Source organism: Ochotona princeps, chromosome 12 (assembly GCF_030435755.1).
Source record: "Ochotona princeps isolate mOchPri1 chromosome 12, mOchPri1.hap1, whole genome shotgun sequence".
Taxonomy (NCBI): Eukaryota; Metazoa; Chordata; class Mammalia; order Lagomorpha; family Ochotonidae; genus Ochotona; species Ochotona princeps.
This window is the reverse complement of record NC_080843.1, coordinates 37222909-37242277: the sequence shown is the minus strand read 5'-3', so window position 1 is coordinate 37242277 and position 19369 is coordinate 37222909. Positions and strand designations below refer to the sequence as shown.

Sequence of the window (19369 nt, the reverse complement as noted above, 5' to 3'; positions counted from 1 at the left end):
AGGTATACTACAACTGCCAAGCATTTTGGCAAATATAAGATCCGGGCAACTATGAATTGGGAAGTATGAAAAATCCGGACGGTGTTGATACAAGAATTTTGCCAGGTCTTCCTTGGATTTTTTATGTGGTTCCCAGCAGACTCCAATTTAGGCTGCCACAGAAACATTTACACAGCTCTGGGACCAGAGCTCCAAGGCATGTGAGGAAGATGCTACACAACTAGCAAAGATGAAGCTCTGAATTGAAGAAAGGTGTAGTTCCTACAAAACCATAACGTAAGAAATAATCCGTTTTTCCAAGAATAATAGTTGTCCACAGATTTCCAAAATATTAGACATTTGCTGATTATTTAAATTCACATTTTTCTACTTGTGTACTTGAATAGTAATTTAATTACACTGCTGAGAGCACCAAAGAGAAAAACTTTTGCCTCACTCAAGACAGTAGTTGTTTTCCTCCTAGAAAACAAAGTGTCTCCATCATAAGCAGGTCACATTCACTGTGGGTGTCTTCATCCACTAGAGGCTAAACGAGCTACTATGGAAGCCACCATCAGCTCCCACAGGAGCTCAACCAACTCTGATGTCAAAACACAACAGTTGCCCCAAGCGTCCTGTCCACCCAAAAGCCTACATTGGGCACATTTCACATGTTGCTCACTTTGCTACCAATCCTCAGTGTTTCAAGCTTTATAAATGTATCCAACCAGTAATAATCATTTAGGCAGTCTATGTGAAGAGTCACTTAGTCAAATGAATACTCTTGCATGCAATTTGGCTAGAGAAAGTGTGCTTTTAGAGCCAGAGGGCACTCAACCTTTAAAACTGGCTGTTTCCTCTCCCTACCTCATTTGTCCTTCCCCTAAATCTCTCTCTGAGTCACCTTTCATCCCCTATGCACATATACTTAATCATAAGCAAATCTGTGGAGTTGCTATTCACAGAGCTACTCCATCAGTAAGATCTATCACCTCACAGTACCTATGTTTAAAATAGGATAACCCCCCACCCCCTTTGATTAATACTTGTTCAACATTTCTCACATGTGCTTACCCAAGAAAGTCCTTGGGGAAGGAACCAAAATTACACTTTCTTTTCTAACGATCCAGCAGAGAAAATGAGGTTGCCCAACACATTACAACTTCTACTGGGCAGAGCACATGCTTCCTTTTAAGAAAAGATGGAAAGTGACTGCCAGCTCAAGAATAATGCCACAATTACAAGTTTTCACTGGTGCTCTTAAGTGACAGTACTTCTGACCTAAGACAACTGAAACACACAGATGTACTCCTAAGTCTGCTCATTAGCCTAATGAGGATGGAGTCAGGCAAAGAGTTAATTTGACTAATTTAATCAGCATGCCCTTAGATGTGTCTACTGGGACAGCACTAAAGTGACAGAGACAAACATAGAAACACATAGTGGAGATTCACTGGGCTATGCTCGTGATTAGGCAGAGTCACGGTTTGAGAACATAACAGAATCATAGCTGCAGAGAACTTTAATGATTGCTTAACCCAATCATGTCATTGCATACGGTCTAGTGAGGTTAATAAACCATTACAGCAAAATTTATTTTAAACTAAGTAATATATTGGAAGATACTTGATAAGCTATAAATTTCTACCATGCAATAAAATTATTTTTTCAAAACAATACAGGAGAATTTAAATAATGGACACACTTTTATTCCTTATGTAGAATGAACACTACAAATGTCTTCCTTTTTTCCTTTTTCAAAGACACCTGAAAAGCTCTTGATTCTTTAGCTATGTGGCTATCCTTCAAACTCAACCTAGTCATTGGATGAAAATGTCGCTGGCGGAAATTCTTATCAAAAAAATTCTCCAAACTTTTCCTTCTCTCAAAGACTAGAAAAATAGGCATTGATGAGTGTCATTTGATGATGAATATAAATTTCAGTTTTACCAATTTAGCAATTTCCAGTTAATACTTAGTGTGAATGATTTATGTTTTTGATTAATGGTTTTCAATTTCTTTAAAGTTCTACCTTAAAATGAGTAGCATAAAGTATCTATTTAACATTGGCAGTACTTTTGACAGCTTGCCTTGATCTTACAATTAGAGATTAAGCAACAATTATTCATCAGATTCACTAATTCTAAGAGAGTTGATTGAGAGTTTTTCTGGACAATGGAATGTCATTTGCATTGATTATTTCATTATATGAATTTTCTCACCACTCTGCCTTTTTTTCTTTTTTTTTAATTTGAACACTGCTAAGGAAATGTTTTCAACAGGCTCAAGTCTAAAAGAATGAAAAAAATGTTTTTTTCTATTGCAAAAAAAAAGGAGGAAAGAAGAGTTTATGCGGATACTAAGCCTCAAAGCTTAAAGATTGGTCATGTTCTCCTTTTTCTTTGCTAATAGTTTGTAGAATCAAAATGGTAGGAGGAAATGTCTATGTTGAGTGTCTTTCATGAAACTGATCTTTTGTAATGTCCCTGCTATGTGAAATGTATTGCTGTTACTCAAGTTGCCATGCCAGTCATGCATGATGCTCCCTTTCTTGATATTCTCCATAAAATAAAAAAAAATATTACGTTAATAATGGAGCTCTGATTGTATTAAGTAAAGGTAAAGTTACGCTCCTGCAGAAAAGATACACATTAAGTAAACAAATGAATATGACAACAGAATTATGATAAAGGATGAGAACTATGTTCTATGAGAACTAAAAGGGGTAACACAATTGGTATTTGTGGTCAATTAAGCTGCTGAGCGATGTTAATAATCAGTAAAATTAGGTTGGTAGGAAGAAGGAAGAGAAATAAAGCAACAATAACAGCATATGTGAAGAAACTTCAATCAGGAAAGACCTTGGTGAGTTCAAGGACTATCAATGCGGCCAATGCAGCTGGAGTTAAACAGAAAACTATAGCATGTGAGGATTGAGTAGTGGCCAGTGTCAGTGGCCAGAAGCGGCCATGGGAAAGAGTTGCAAAACAAATGGTCATAAATCCAATGCAGAATTCAACTCAACTGTTTTCCTCCCAAAGTCCCTTGCAAACAACAAACAGAAAAGTATTTTTTTAAAGGGCATAAATTTCTGAGAACAAAGAGATGAGGAGGAAAACAAATAGCAGCATTAGTTTCAAAGGTCATCATTGATTTGCCAAATCTGAGAAACCTTGCATGAAGAAAACTGAGAAGTTACCCAATGCATTATTATTCAATGGAAATGTCGAAAAGGTGAAGCTAAAACAAATAGGATAGGTCAATGCCATGACACAGTAAGCTAATGCTCCAGCTGTGGTGCCAGCATCCCATATGGGCTCCAGTTCACATTCTGACTGTTCCACTACTGATCCAGCTACTTGCTTAGGGCCTGGGAAAGCAACAAAGGAAGCTTCAAGCCTTTGCACTCCTGCAACCAAATAGGAGAACTGCAAGAAGTTCCTGCATTGGCTCAACTCCAGCCACTGAGGCCATTTGGAAAGTGAACAGTAGACACAATATCTGTCCTTCTCTCTCTCTCTCTCTCTCTCTCTCTCTCTCTCTCTCTCTCTCTCTCTCTCTCTTCTCTCTCTCCAAGTCTACCTTTAAAATAAAAGATAAATAAATCTTACAACAAAAGAGGAGTTAGTCTGTGGTGAGTCATAACAGAGTGAAGGCGAGTAAGGCAGAAAGATGGTTTTAATTTATTTTCTCTTGAAAGAAGCTCCTGGCCTCACAATGGCTGAGCTATTTGGGCGGTGAATCAGTAGATGGAGGATCTCTCTGTCACTCCTTCTCCCTGTAACTCTGCCTCTCAGATAAAAATAAATGAATCTTTGAAAAATTTATAGTGAATTGAACATTGATTTAACATGGATTTATTCTGGAAGGAATTCAATAAAGACAATTAGCTGCTTGTAAACTCTGAGAAAAATGGGAAAGCTTAGCTTAGAGAAAGCCATGGTTGCTCCTGAGAATAGCTGTTGGTTTTAAGAAAGCAGGGAACAGTAAGAACTGAAGGAAATTATCAGAGATCATCATAGTTATGTGAAGCAAGACAACAGGCGATCTGCAAGAAAACACCTGAGGCTGCATAAAATTTCACATTTACTGTAGTCCATAACATTGTCTGCTTCTGCCAGACAATTATAATGTGATTTCTACCTTTCTTATGCCTCTCAATTCATGTAGGGATGCCTGTCATTAGTAGAGTTAAATTCAGAATGCCAATAGCAAGTGAATCCCAGAATGCAGTTCCTCGTTCCTATCCCTGTGACAGGAAGAAGAGTAGAGAAGAGGTTTTTTTTTAAAAAAAAAAAAAAAGGAAAAGTGGGCCTAGCAAGGTAGCCTAGTGGCTGAGGTCCTTGCTTTGCACACCCTGGGGACCCATGTGGGTGCCAGTTTTGCCCGGCTGCTACACTTCCATGGCCTGGGAAAGCAATTGAGGACAGCCTGAAGCCTTGGGACCCTGCACCTGCACGGCTTCAGACCAGCTTAGCTCTGGCCATTGCAATCACTTAGGGATTGAACTGGTGGATGGAGGATCTTTCTGTCTGTCCTTTTCTCTGTATATCTGACTCCAATAAAAAATAAATAAATCTTTAAAAAAAAAACAGGTCAAGTGTGTGTGTGTGTGTGTGTGTGTGTGTGCACCTTGCGGTCTGAGTGTGTAGATTGGGTTGCGTGTGTGTTCATGGATATGAGTTTCCATCTAGCCACCCAGACACCATTCCCCATTTGTGCAATTACACCATCTCCTTTCCTTCACGCAGGCAAAGAATGAGACACAGTAGAGGAGAGTGTTAGACTCGACTGATGGCGTGCACAGAATTACAAAATGGGATTAAGAGCAAATGTACTTAGTAAGTGTTTAGTATACCTAGCCCACCTCTCCCATTCAATTCCCAAAATGTTGATGGATAAGTTATACTCCCTGCCAAATGTAGGAAGAGCTTTCCCCAGAAACCATGTTCAGTCCAAGAGAAAGAACAGACTTACCAATAACAGGGTTCCTTCAGAAAAAGACCCTGCCATGTCTCTTTTGTGGGTACAAAGCTTTAAACAGCTACTTACTACACAACATTAAATACAAATCAAGAATCACCATTATTTGAGGTAGCAACAAATACAGTAGAGCCCCAGGAAATCAGAAGTAGAAAACAATCACAAAAATAGAGGGAACAGAAGAGGAAAAGATTTTAAAAAGAAAACTATCATTGGTTGTCCTCAAAGAGAAAAGTGACTAAACTGAAATAAGAATAAAATGTTTTTTATATTATAATATGACAGAATATAAACCTTTGAAAATATTTCTGGAAATTATGGTTAAGTGATGAAGAGATGAAAGAATTAAGAGGGAAAAAGAGCATATTTCAAATAACGGAACGTCTCTTAACAAAATGAAGGACTGAGGAAAAATGAGGAAATTATAAGAATACACAGTAGTAATTCAGGATAATGTGAAGGATATTATGTTCAATACAATAAATACACACGAACACAGGCTCATATGAAAACACTATAAACAAAAAGAAAATATTACAAAATTGTTTAATATTTATTATTTTTCAAGTGCTTAAAAGGCAGAGAAAGGCAAACAGAGAGAAAATCTTCCATCTACACATTCACTCCCCCAAGACCCTCAGCAATCAGGACTAATAAACATTAAAACCAGCCAACAAGAATACCCTCAAGTCTTCTACATGGGTGGCAGGGACCCAAATCCTTATTCTATTATCTGTTGCTCCCTGGAACTTGCACTAACCAGTAGCTGGTTCATCAGCAGAGCAGTGAGGACTCAAGCCCAGGCATTCACCATATGAGGTACAAGTGCCAAAGTGGTGACTTAACCAGCTCTGCCACAATTCCTATCCCAAAATATCACCAATTTTTCATAGAAAACAAACTCAGGACTTGCATTAGGGATTGGGGGACATTTTCTGTGAAAAGTCAGATCATATATATTTTAGAGCCTATAGTCCATACAATTACTGTCAAAATTACTCTAAAGTTGTAACAAGAAAGCCACCATAAAGAAAATGTATAAATGACTATGTATGGCTGTATTTCAATAAAACTTTGTTAATAAAAGTGTTATTTTAAGTCTAGAGGCAGGAGCTTGAAAACTTAAGGTCAGAATAATGTCAGATTTTTCAATAAACAGACTAGAGACTATATTGTTATTGCTTAACATTGTTGAAAGAAATTTATGATTAACTTATAATTCCATGTCCAGATAAATTATTAAACAAATGTGAGGAGTGGATTATTCTTGAAAGTTTTATGTCCCTTGTGCCCTTTTATCAGGAGACTCGCCAACAGTGTTTTCATCAAAACAAGCCAAAATCTGACCCATTACAAACAAAAACTGAAAATAACCTACATTTCCAAAAACAAGGAGGTTGTTAAATAAATCAGGTGTGTGCAGATGTTGAAATTACATGAAGGCACTAAAATTTATGGCTCTGAAGATACTTTAATGACAGAGAAATGCTCAGAATAGAAATTAATGACAAAAGTAGCAATACAGAATTCTCTTTACAATGTAACTCTAATTTTCTCATTCACATATCAAAATCATAATACTTGTTAAGTCATTTCAATAGTGAGAAATGGAAATTCTATTTTTTCATTCTTCTTGCAATTCAAGATGTCATTTTTTTAAGAGAAATACATGGAACCTAGGAATTTGTATCCATCCCTTGGATTCTCTGACACCAACCCTGCAAGTCATTTGGCATAGAGACAACCACTCTAAAATAGAAAAACTCAAGAAGTATCAGCACAAACTGCTTCGAGAACATGAAATTGAATTTTCACTGTGTGTACTGGATTCAGAGACCATTTATGTAACTAGAGGAGGTTCTTAATATCAAGAGAAAAACTATCCCAATAAGCAAAATGACCGTTACAAATAGTTGTGCAAGAAAAAAAAAATCATTGATCAACATATGACTCAGCTCTGATAAAGTAGTAGACTCTTAATAAAACTATGCCCTAATCAGGAGATCCAAGATGGCTAGAAAGGGAAAAGGCATCCTGATTTTGACTACACAAAAATACGAGATGAACGGGAGAGGAAATACATTTCCAGGGACAGTAGGAGATGTATTTGCAGTGGAAACCCTGAGACCTCATGAGCATTGGAGACTACACCATGCAGCGGCAAGCAAGACACCAATGCTGATTCCCATAGCACTGGCTGGAGGGGACATCATCTTCTTAGGGCTAGGGAAGAGGAATCTACAGCAGCCAAGGCCGCAGTGATAGCCTAAGGGAGAACCTTGCATCTCCACTAAAATTAAGTTCAGCCTGAACCACCAGCAGGGACAGGGTGCCCACCTAATGCTATTACTAAAAAACCATGCGTTCCTCCCATCCCCCTACCATAATACACAGTGGCCACAGAGGTAGCACCATCTTTTTTTTTAGTAACTTCTTTATTTATCATGATAGAGTTTCTTAGGCTCAGGGATTTTCCCTTCCACTCTCACCCACCCACTTTCCCTCACTGTTTGCTACTATACTGTAACAACAGTTTAGTCCCGTGACAACAGTCACAAGGCCATCATTCTACTATTTAAGTGTATCCTTATATTGTAGATACAAATAATGGAAAAATATGGACTGTTTCAGATTTGCAGGTCATCCTTGTGCAGGGACCATGCTAATCTCATTTTGACAGCACATACACTAAAATTGGAACAATACCAGGAAACACCACCTTAATCAGGCTGTATCCCTTGAGTGACGGGAGGACTATATTGGAGAGATAAATCCATGGTCCCCACTAACATTAAGCCTAGCATCTCCAATTAAACTGATTCATGATTTTTTTATTATTTTTATTATTTTCCATGATACAGTTTCATAGGTTTTTGGATTCCTCCTTTCTTCCACCAAAAAACCTCACAGACCAGGATAAAACAATATAGACATACCCCACCACCTAAGAGATAAAAACCTGTCAACACAGAATATTTGAACCAGTAAAGTTCTCATTTACAAATATAAGTGAAATATAGATTTTTCAAACAGAAATTTTACATTACTTATCCAGCCTTACAAATGATGCTTCAGTATGTGCATCATTTAGAAACACAGAAAGATAGTAAGCATCATAAAAGAATGTGAAGGCCAAAAATATCCCAGTAAAAGTAAAAAGGAAATAAAAAATAGAAATATTTAATAATAGGACCAAGTCATTACTCATCAATAATAACCTTGAATGTAAACATCTTAATTCTCCAATTAAAATTGACTGGTTAAATAGATAAGAAAATAAGATCCAACTATTTACTACCTATAGGAAAAATCCTTCACCAGCAAAGAGATTGAAAATGAAAGAATGGAAAAAGATGTTACATGCTAATGGAAAGCCAAAACAAGCAGGATTATCCATCCTAATACCATATCAAATAGACTCAAAGCGTGTTAAAAGATACAAAGAAGTGTGGTAATTAAGTAGTCAATTCAAAAGTATGAAGTAAATGTATTTAGTAACTGTATATGCGCCCAATACCAAGGCACCTGGCTATGTAAAACAAACGTTAATTCATCTAAAGGGAGACATAGGCTCCAACACAATAATAATGGAGGGCCCGGTGCAATAACATAGTGGTTAAAGTCCTCGCCTTGAACACAACGGGATCCCATATGGGCACCGGTTCTAATTCCGGTGGCTCCACTTCCCATCCAACTCCCTGCTTGTGGACTGGGAAAGCAGTCGAGGATGGGCCAAAACCTTGGGACCCTGCACCTGTGTGGAAGAGCCGGAAGAGGCTCCTGGCTTCTGATTGGCTCTGCTCCAGCCGTTGCGGTCACTTGGGAAGTGAACCATCGGACAGAAGATCTACCTGTCTCTCCTCCTCTCTGTATAACTGCCTTTCCAATAAAAAATAATTAAATAAATCTTTTAAGAAATAATAATAATGTAGCACTTCACACCCCATTTTTATCTCTAGATAGATCAGGCAGCCAAAAATTCAACAGAGAAATTACAGAGCTCATATATACTATGGACCAAATGAACCCAACCGATATGTTTAAAGAAAAGGTTTCATCCCACAGTGGCAGAATGCACATTCTTTTCATCTAGGCAAGAAACTCTGTAACAGAACAAATGCTAGGCCATAAAACAAGTCCAAACAAATTCAGAAAAGCTAAAATCATAACATGCATCTTTTCTGACCAAAAAGAAATGAAGCTGCAAATTAATAACTTAAGATTTTAGAAAGTATTCAAACCCATACAGACTGAACAACATACTCCTGAGTGAACAGTGCAGTCATAGAAGAAATCAAAAGGGAGCTTTAAAATTTCCTCAAAACGAGGGTGACCATACAATGTATCATATGAAACACAGCAAAGCAGTGTTAAGAATGAAGCTTGTAACAATTAGTGCCTGCATAAAGCAGTTAGAAAGGTATCAAATAAATGGTGTAACAGTATATCTCTCAAAGACCTAGAATCCAAGAACACACCAAGCCAAGCCCAAATTAATAGAAGAAAAAGAAACAGTAAAAATTAGAAAATAAACCAAATTGAAACAAAAAAGATACAAAAGACCAATGAATAGAAAATCCAGTTTAAAAAAAATAAACCAAATTGATGAACCATTGGTCCAATTAACCAAAAAGTAAAGGAGGAGAAGGCTCAAATTAACGAAATCAGAGATGTAAAAGGCCCTCCTAAGAAAAGCCCAGGGCCAGATGACTTTATTGCTGAATTTTATCAAATTTTAAAATAACTAATCGCAGTTGTTCTTAAGCTGCAGAAAACATTTTAAATCAAGGGAATTCTCTAAAACTCCTCTAATGATGACAACATTATCTTACCTCCACACCCAGAAAAAAAGATATAACAAAGAAAAAGAGCTATTGATCAATATCCTTGATGAATACAGATACAAAAATCCTCAACAAAATAGATGAGGGTTCTAAACCTAAGACATGAAAGCACCAACTTGCTAAAGGAAAACTCGGGGCAATATATCAAGACATTGACAGAAGCAAGGACTTATTAAGACCCCAGTATCATAGGCAATAAAGGCAAAAGTAGGCAAATAGAATTAAATCAAGCTAAGAAGTTTCTGAACTGCATAGGAAACATTCAACACAATGAAAAGACAACTGACAGAACGGGAAAAAATATCTCCAAACTATACATCTTACGAAGGGGTAACATCCATAATGTATAAAGACCTAATAAAATAATTTTTAAAAAAGAACCTCAACAGCAAACAATCCGGTTAAGACCTAAGAAATGGGCTAAGGATGTGAGCAGGCATTTTTTTTTTCAAAAGTTGAAGTACAAATGACTAGTAGACACATGAAAAGATGTTAAAGAACATTTGCCATCAGGGAAATGCAAATAAAAATCAAAATGTGGTTTCATCTCACCCATGTCAGAATGGCTATCATGCAAAAATAATCAAAACAAAACAAAATAGAAACAGCTGCTGGCAAGGACATGGGAGAAGGTACCCTAAATACATTTCAGTGCAATTTGAAATTAGAACAACCATTATGAAAGACAACATGCAGATTCTTCAGAAAGGTAAAAATAGATCTACCATATATATTCCAATTATTCCAATCCTGGGAATTTATCAGACAGGAAATCAGCAGACGAAAGAGTTATCCATACCCCCATGTTTATATAGCTCAAGCTACAGTAACTAAGATATTGGATTAACCTAGAAATTCATCAACTGATGACTGAACAAAGAAATCACGGCATACATATATAACAGAATCCTACTCAGAGGCAAAAAATGAAATCCTGTTTTACATAATAAAATTATGTTTAATTAAATAATTCAACCCCAAAAGTACAAACGTTACATTTTCCCTGGTTTGTTATAATTAATATACTGAGTATAAAAAAAGTATGGAAGTAAAATTGACATTTTGAGATTATTGATAAAGCCCTTGTTTATACTCCTGTGGAATAGTATTTCTAGTTGCAAGTTCTTGAATTCTTTATTTAGTGGAGGGTTAAGCTTGCAATTATCGAATAGTTTAAAATATGCCAAGTCTCTCTCTCCTTTTCTCCTTCTATTATAACTCTGCCTTTTGAATAAAAATTTAAGAAAAAGAAGGGAAGGAACAGAAGGGAGGGTACAAACAAGGGATAGAGGGGTAGTGAAGTGGAAAGTACCATTATGTTCATAAAACTGAATATATGAAACACATAAAACCTATTTCCAATATATAAATTGAAAAACTATGCATTGAACTTATCAAAAGTATGATAGAACTATATAAAAAGATGAAAGGAAGAATAGTAGTGTGTAGTAGAGCTAAAAATCTGTGGGAAATAAGGCCAAAACTTGTTTCCCATTTGATCATAAAGCCTAAAATATAAGTTTGAGTTTTAGAGGCAAATACCAAACTAGTCAGCTACAAAAGCTGTGAATATGGGTTGTCTAGCAATGTCCTGGACTAAGGGTGGTATGAGTGATTTTTAACAAGCTTGCAGACCAACAGACTCTTTTAAACTACTTTTGAACATTTCAAAAGCAAAGACTGTGAGGTAGTAATACACAGAGTTTCCATAGGCACACTTCCCTTTTCCCTACTATTAACATCTCACATTAATATTTCTGGCAAAAGCAATAAACCACACTCAGATTTTTACATTCAAACTCCTTTAATCTTCCTATTCCTCCCATCCTCTAGTAATCACCACCTATGGTCAAACTGAGGTTTACTGGGTCCGGTGTGATGGCAGAGTGGCTAAATCCTCACCTAGTAAGCACCAGGATCCCATACAGGCACCAGTTCCTGTCCTGGCTGCTCCACTTCCCATCCAGCTCACTGCTTGTGGGCTGGAAAAGCATAGAGGATGGCCCAAAGTCTTGGAACTTTCTACCCACATGGGAAACCTGGAGGAGGCTCCTGATTCCTGGCTTCGAATCAGTCCAACTCTGGCCATTACAGCCACTTGGGGAGTGAACCAGCAGACAGAAGTTCTTTCTCTCTGTCTCTACTTCTCTGTGTAAATCTGTCTTTCCAAGAAAAATAAATAAATCTTCAAACTGAGGTTTATCCTTTTTTACTTTTAGGAACATATAAACAATAACCTATTGTATTTATCTTACATTCTGTTTTTATCCATTTTGCTACAAATGACAGAACATCATTTTTATTTACAGCTGAGTAGCATCCTGTTATATGTATTTTCCACATTTCTTAATCTGTTTCTCTGGTGATAGATACCTTGGCTGATTACATATTTTGACTACTGTAAACAGCACTGCTATAACATGGTGGAGAAGGTATCTCTGATATAATGAGTTCATGTATTTTAGGTGAATACCCAGGAGTAAGATTACTAAATCATACAATAGTTCTCTTTGCAGTTTTCCAAAGAAACCCCAATATTATTTTTATAGGGACTGTACTAACCCACATTGTCATCAACAGTGTATAAGAGTTCCCCTTTCTCCATGTTCTCAGCAGCAGTTGTTATTCTCTGTCTTTTTGATAATAGTCATACTGACATGGGTAAGATGATATCTCATTGTGGTTTTTTATTTACACATCCTTAACAGTTGTTGATATTGAGAATTATATCATGTATTTTTGGCCATTTTAAAACTATATGATCACCAAATAAAGGGGCTTTCTGAAACTCAACTTTAAGGAACAGTTTTCCATCACCAGGAAAATAATCAATGACATATTTAATCATTTGATTTCTGTTGTAGTAGCCCTTAAACTAATGAAACAGAACATTCACATTTCAAGACAGATACAGCTCAGTAACAATGCTGAAAAAGCCAAAACAAAGTAAACTGAAGAGAGATAGTGTATGTTAGATGTATTTAAATCTTTAAAACACTCCAAAACATTGTTATTTATACATACACACTTCTGTGCTAAAGAACAAAATTTCCCTGAGAAGGACAGGAATTTGATTTAGCAGTTCAGATGCCTGTGTCCCATATCAAAGTACCCATATTCAAGTCCTGATTCCAGCTACCTACTAAGGCAACACCTGGGAGGCAACAGTGGTGGCTCAATGACTGGGTCTCTGTGCCATATGGGGGACAGAGACTGCATTTCTAGCTCCCAACCAGTGGAGCGGAGCTCTCTCTTTCTTAATCTCTGATTCATTCAATCAATCAATCAATAAAGCAATGGAGTAATTTTTATGATGGAAAATTCAGCCCCATCTCAGAAAGCTATTGCCTCCTGGAGAGAGGACAGTGATTGCGCTCTGAAAGGTGGACATTCTAGGAAATTTTCTCTAACAACAATTTCTTCTAAGTAAATGAAGTGTACACATAAACAGGATGGAAAAGGTAAATGCAAGAGATGGAAGGGTAAGCATAAGCAGCAGTAACAAATGTAAAATCAGATCTTTTCCTCTTTCTGACTTTTGGTCCCCGGTATAGACTTCCTTTCCTGGATCCTTTGGTTTGGTTTGGCTTCCCGCCCACACTCACTTGTTCCTGAAGTGGCTCTATCAGCTTTTGAATCCTACTCAGTCAGGTTTCCTTAGGAGGGTCTGCTGTACGCAGGGGTCTCTATACTCTGAACACCCATCCATCTTTCCTTTTAATGATCTTTTTAAGTAACAAAGCCTCAGTTAGAGAAATTCAAAACAAAATATGTTGTTATCAATTATAATTATTTCCTGCCCCAGCCCACCATGTAGTTACATCTTTGGAGAGGGGAAGCTATAATTAAAAGTACTGTGAAATTTGAAGCACAATTTTATTACTGAACATAATGAAAAAAGGATTAGTTATTTCCTGGATTGATATAGTCATACAATGATGTCCTCAAGGAACCAGGCTCAGTTTACACTGGTATCTTCACAACCTGGATTGGGACTTCAGATTTGCAACTGCGCAGCACCCCAGGGGTGGTCAGCGCTTCAATGTCTGTTAGTTTTACTACACAGAAAATTTCTTCTGGGATGCAGACCACATTAGTTGCAGACTGGCATATACAGGGTGAGAGCTCTCTGGGACCTCTCTTGTAAGGAAATTAGTCAAATTCATGAAGTTTGTGCATTCATGATATGATTACCTTCCAAAGCTTCCACATCCTAGTACCATCAATTAGGAGATAAGGTTGGAAATGTGAATTTCGAGGGAACACAAACATAGACTTTCACTGTACTATGCAACTAAATAAAGCAAATGTTCCTTCATGCTTCAATTCACCAGAATTGGATCATTGCTCTTGGTATAAATGCAAAGTGAATGGGAAAAATAAGGGACTAGGGTTTTCAATCTCAATAGCAGCAGGCAGGTTCTGTTAGCGCACATGAGAAAGTGAGAGGTGTAGGATGGCTGTCAGATAGATGATCAGTAGTGCTTGCCACTACCTTATTGAGGGCAGTTGCCAAATTGGTGAGAATTTTGCCAGTAGGGAGAGCAGCAATACCTAACAAAGATAGCACTGACCAGAATAAGGACAATACTAATGGAAGCTCAAATGGATCTCAGTGGATACAATGGTGTCCAGCGGATAACAGCACAGTCCAACAGTTTCACTTTCCAATGTAGTGGCTATCATCCTAAAACTTAAAATTCAGTTCCTCTGTCACAGTAGCCATATTTCAAGTATGCAATAGCCAGGTGTGGTTAGTGGCTATTGGATATAATAAATCAAGATCATTTCCACCTTTACAGAAAGTATATTGAATAGCATGGACTAGAAAAGGGAAGAACTGCAAAGCCTCGTGGGAAAATGATTGAATTATAGCTTCTCTGCAGACATTTCCAAGGATGCCTTGAGCCATGCTACAGAACTTTGGCTAGCAAAGGAATGAAATGTACTGGCTAATGATTTATAATGTGCTGTTTAAATCTTGAAATTCCCTTGGAGGCCACTGATACCAGCTTGTCCACGCTGCCTGAATGGAAATGTACAGATTGATGCTCCCACCAGGTTTACCTGGCCACTCAGCCTGATGTTGAGTGTGTGATCAGTGAGATACAAAAGATATCATAGGAAATGTGTGCCTCACCTTCCCTGACTTGAATATCTCATTCTCATGATGGTTAATTAGGATCCTGAGATGGAAAAGATTCTATGCAACTGAGAGAGAGAGCCTGGAAGTTGGCTCACGTTTTCCAGGGCTTTGTAATGCTGCTTCATGCTTTCTTGAACTTAGTGCTGTGCATCCTTTGCCTATAATAAATCTTTCATGACTATACCTTGTTAGAGTCCTGCAAGTCCTTTCAATTATCTGACCCAGTGCAACTGCTGCACCCCATGGTGACCAATCATATCTGGTCATTAACACATCAAACACCCCCAGGATACCACAAGAATTCACTAATTAAACAAAGCTCTGAAGGTTTTTGTCAAACGACTGTGAGCAAGAAATACCATGAGATACAGAGATAGATAGATATGAACATATGTGTATTATATATGCATATACTTATTACATGTATAATGTGTACATATGTGTATAATATGGATATGTTATATATGTGCATATGAATGTATATATTATGTATGTGTGTATATTATATGCAAATATATTAAATGATGATATTGTTCATTGCCATATGTTGAACTAGAGTTTTAAATGACTTGATACTGGACTCTGATGTTCTGGCACATCAGGCTAAACATCCACGTGCAAATGCCAGCAGCCCATACTTCCTATTCAGATCTCTGTTACTGCACCTGGGAAAGCAGGGGAAGATAGCCCAAGTGCTTGAGTCCCTGTCACCCGTTTGGGAGACCCAGATGACTCCTGACTTCAACCTGCGTTGGTTCTGGCCCTGGCCATTGAGACCTTTTGAGCAATGAGCTAGACAATGAAAGATCTTACTCTGCCTCATCCTCTGTCCTTCTGTCTTTCAAATAAATAAATAAATATTTTTAAAGGAAATATCAGTAAAATAATAAATGACATATTATATGATATGAATATAAGCTAGAGTGATTATACATGCTCAAAGCCCTAAAAGATTATTTTATTCCCTAAACCTCAAGTTCCTCTTCTGTAAAATGGAAATTTATTATGAAAGTTACATCATAGGACTGTTTGAAGGTTAACTTGCAAAACACAAATGAGAATCATGTACAATGTTGAGTATATGCAGTAATAATTTCATAAATGTAAGCTCTTATTATCTTTTAAAAATAATATCGGTGACAAGTATGAGTTATTTTTACCTTAAAATCTTATTATCTATCTTTTTAATTTTATTCAGTAACATATCTAAGTTACTTTCTGATTTTAGATAATTTTGTCTTCCCTTAAATTCTGTTTTACATAAACATACACTGTCTTTAAATAGTACTACATCTGCTAACCCTAAATATAGTAAATATTTTCATCTACTCATTGATTAATTTTGTGTATTAAAAATTCTATATTTTTCCTCTACGCATGCACTTGCTCAGTTGGAAAATTATGAATGTAATTGTCAGGGCACAAACTTTCTTCCCCAGGTGGTTAATCATGACATCTAATCCCAATGATATAAATGGCTTTCCAGCATTTTCTATAATCCTCACCCTTTCTAGTGAGATCTCACAGTCAGTAAATGATAGAACCAGAGCTCTAATCCTGTCAGACTCATACAAATGCTGATATTGTAAGGACACATAGAATGATATGCTATATTTTTAGAAAGCTTATTCATTTTCATAAAATACCAAGTTGTGAAGAGACAAAGAAAAAGATAAGAAATTATACAAACCTATTTATAGGAGATCAGACTATCAATGGCAAAAAAAGAAAGTATAGGACATTCTTAAAGTATGAAACAAAGAATTTTGACCCCTAGTTAGACACTGTCCTGTTCAAGGTTCTTTAAGCCACATGAAACAAAAATCCATTCAAGATAATGCAAGTGAAATGGTGATTGATTACAAGACTGTTTTAAAGAAAGAAAAGGATGTATGGCTGATGCTTGTGTAAAACAGAATCGGAAAGCAGAACTGCATTAGGAATTGGTGCAGGTACTCAATCTTTCCCTCTTATGACTCAGAGTTCTCTCATCTCAACCTCCACTGGGAGATTCTTTATTCTAAATCATCCATCCTGCCTATTTCCTCTGTTTTGTGGATCTGAATGCGGTCCAATACCACCTGACTCATCTCCAAAGTCCATCTCTATTCCAAGCACCCACTTGGGAGTTACCAACACATATCTCTCATTTTTGTCAGGCTGCACCCACCTCACCAATTACATTCAGTCTGCTTTACTTATCCTGGACTCACAAGGTCACCTGCTATCAATCAGCATGGCAGAGATTTGTGAGCACAGAGAGCTTAAAACAGAAGCTATCAGGGCTGTAGGAGACTAAGTTTGTGCCAACATATTCTTTAACACTTAGGCAAAGAACTGAATTTCATGACACCATCGCTACCACATAATTCAAGCACTGAGATCCTTCCAATGTGGGGAGATAATTATGTCATGAGAGCTGAAATTTTATGAGAGTTCTCTCACCCTCTGCTAGCCACATGAGGGCACAAGAAGTTGGCAACAGAAAAAGGGCCCTTCCAAGAACCAAACCCACTTGCTCCCTGATCACCTACCTCCAGTCTCCAGAACATGAGAAATTTCTGTTGCTTATAGAACACCTGCTGTGTAGAACTTCATTCAAGTACAAGCTAAGAGAATCCCACATGCAAGGTATCAAAAATCATACAACGTAAAACACTTAAAGGTATTCTAGAGGTGCCTGACACTGTGACATTCTATGATTTTTGCTAAATATGTAGTAAAAGCACAGTGCTTTATACTTCTATGGTAGCAGTGTCCAAGTGGACCTAAGTTCTGGGTAATCTAAAAATAACAGGAATAAGCACTTAATGGAAAAACAGAATTGAAAGATAAACTTGTTATTATTTATTGGGCTGGAACAATGACACAATATACTAATACACTGCTCATGACACCATTTGGGTGCTGGTTCTCATTCTGGCTGCTCCATTTCTGAACCAACTCACTACTTATTACCTGGGAAAGTAGCAAAGGATGGCTCAAGTTCTCGGGTTCCCATACCCACATGAGAGACATGGGAAAAGCTCTTGGCGCCTAACTTCAGACTGCCTCAGCCCCAGTTGTTGCAGCCATTTGGAAAATAAACCAGTGGATGAGAGACCTATGTGTGTGTGCATGTGTGCATATGTGCATGTGTGTGTAAAATCTGGCTTTCAAATAAAAGCAGTTTTTTGAAAAAAATAAGTGTTCTTTGTTGCCAAAAATGAAATCCATGCAGTTATTTCATAATATACATTTTCCATAAATTTATGAAAAGACCTACTCATAGAGAAAGTATATGTTTGATTTCTTGACAAACACGAACAGTTTGGCTATGTAGCAAAAGGTAGCGTCAAGAAGGTAGGAGGGTACTAAGGTGTGTTTACTGTGTACAATATTTGAACAGTAGTAGCTGTATAAAAGTGTAATAAAGGATACAATTCCAAAAACAATTAATTAGTTTTAGGCTAGTAGAAGAGGTCCCTGCAATGTATATTAGAGAAAACATACAGGGAGACCATGTTGGATAATACTCACATTGAATGTGTGTGTGTGTGTGTGTGTGTGTGTGTGTGTGTGTGTGTGTGTGTGTGTGTGTGTGTGTGTGTACATGAAGTAAAGCTTTAATGTCTGTTTGCAGAGGTGTCTTGGGAAGTCCAGGATTAGAAAATCTCAGGGGCCATTCTTAGCAAAACACGAAAAGTAAAGATCATGATTTGTGAGCCAGAATCTTCGTAACAGTGCTATAAATAAAAACCTTGAAATTATTTAAATATCTGAAAATGTGAGATTCACAGGCAAGTTATGCAAGTGCAGACGTTATACCATCCCAAGAGTAAACCTGGGCTGCAGTACTAAGAGGCGTGGGAGGAGAGGACAGTGAGGGACTCACTATATAGTAATACAAAATTTAAGTACAAAGCTGCATATTTGCACATTTGACACCAGCTGAAATCTAAGCATCAAATATTCTCTTGGAAGTTTTGCAATGAATCTGCTCCTCTTCAAAAGGATAGTAATATATTTGTTTACATTTTTGTAAAGATTTGACAAAGATTTATCACAAGCAAACAGCGATATGTCTTACATGTGGTAAAGTGAATGTTAAGCTGCTATAACAAAGGGAAACAGAAAAGCACACGACTCCAATGGAACACAGGCCTATTTCTAAGCCAGTTGAGTAGCTCTTTCTTCATGGTATATGAAGCAAAATCCATGTTACTGTGCCCGGCACAATGGTTCAACGGCTAAATCCTCACCTTACAAGCACCAAGATCCCACACGGGCACCAGTTTGTGTCCCAGCTGCTCCACTTTCCATCCAGGTCCCTGTTTATGGCCTGAGACAGCAGTAAAGATGGCCCAAAGCCTTGGCACCCTGCACCCATGTGGGAGACCCAGAAGAAACTCCTAGCTCTGGCTGTTGTGTCTACTTG

General features: G+C 37.3%; 1 pseudogene; it reads right to left on the bottom strand.

The window, feature by feature from the left end:
* Nucleotides 1-7573: 7573 nt before the first annotated feature.
* LOC118758042 (U6 spliceosomal RNA) lies at nucleotides 7574-7671 on the bottom strand (annotated as a pseudogene).
* Between the last annotated feature and the right edge of the window lie 11698 nt (nucleotides 7672-19369).